We start from the raw sequence: 512 nt of genomic DNA, 5'->3' as shown, positions 1-512 counted from the left end.
CCCGCCCAGAACAACAACAAAACTTTCGCCAGTGTTGTGCTGCCCAGCATCATGAGGCGGCGTGGCGTTGTGCGGCGGGATAATACGTGAGTAACGCGACTAGCGCGAGTAAAAGCGCGGAAATCGGAACGGTCGTTGTTTGAGGAAGAAAGGGCGATGAAGACAAGGCACGAATGGCACTGCAGGAGGACTGAATCATAAAAGCGGGAAAAAGAAATACTACGGATTCGGCCAACGCATCAACATAAAAGAGATGTTATTGTTGGGCGTCTTGGCCATCCTGTCCTCTCGCTTTCGCATATCACGACACTATGCCGTGGCGCGGACCCGAGCAGTCCTAGTCCCGTCCCCTGCAGGAGCCGCGGCCGGTCACTGACCGAACCGGACCGGCCAAGGCGGTCTAAGGACCTCCTCCTCTACTCGCGCAATAAAGTACCTGCCAAGGTACCGGCCCATGTTCGGGCGCGGCGTGTCTGCCGCACGCGCACCATTGCACCCAACCCCGCCCCGCC

Source organism: Frankliniella occidentalis, unplaced genomic scaffold (assembly GCF_000697945.3).
Source record: "Frankliniella occidentalis isolate FOCC.00 unplaced genomic scaffold, Focc_3.1 Scaffold71, whole genome shotgun sequence".
In the NCBI taxonomy this organism is placed as follows: domain Eukaryota; kingdom Metazoa; phylum Arthropoda; class Insecta; order Thysanoptera; family Thripidae; genus Frankliniella; species Frankliniella occidentalis.
The sequence above is the reverse complement of the archived record's forward strand: the minus strand, read 5'-3'. Positions refer to the sequence as shown.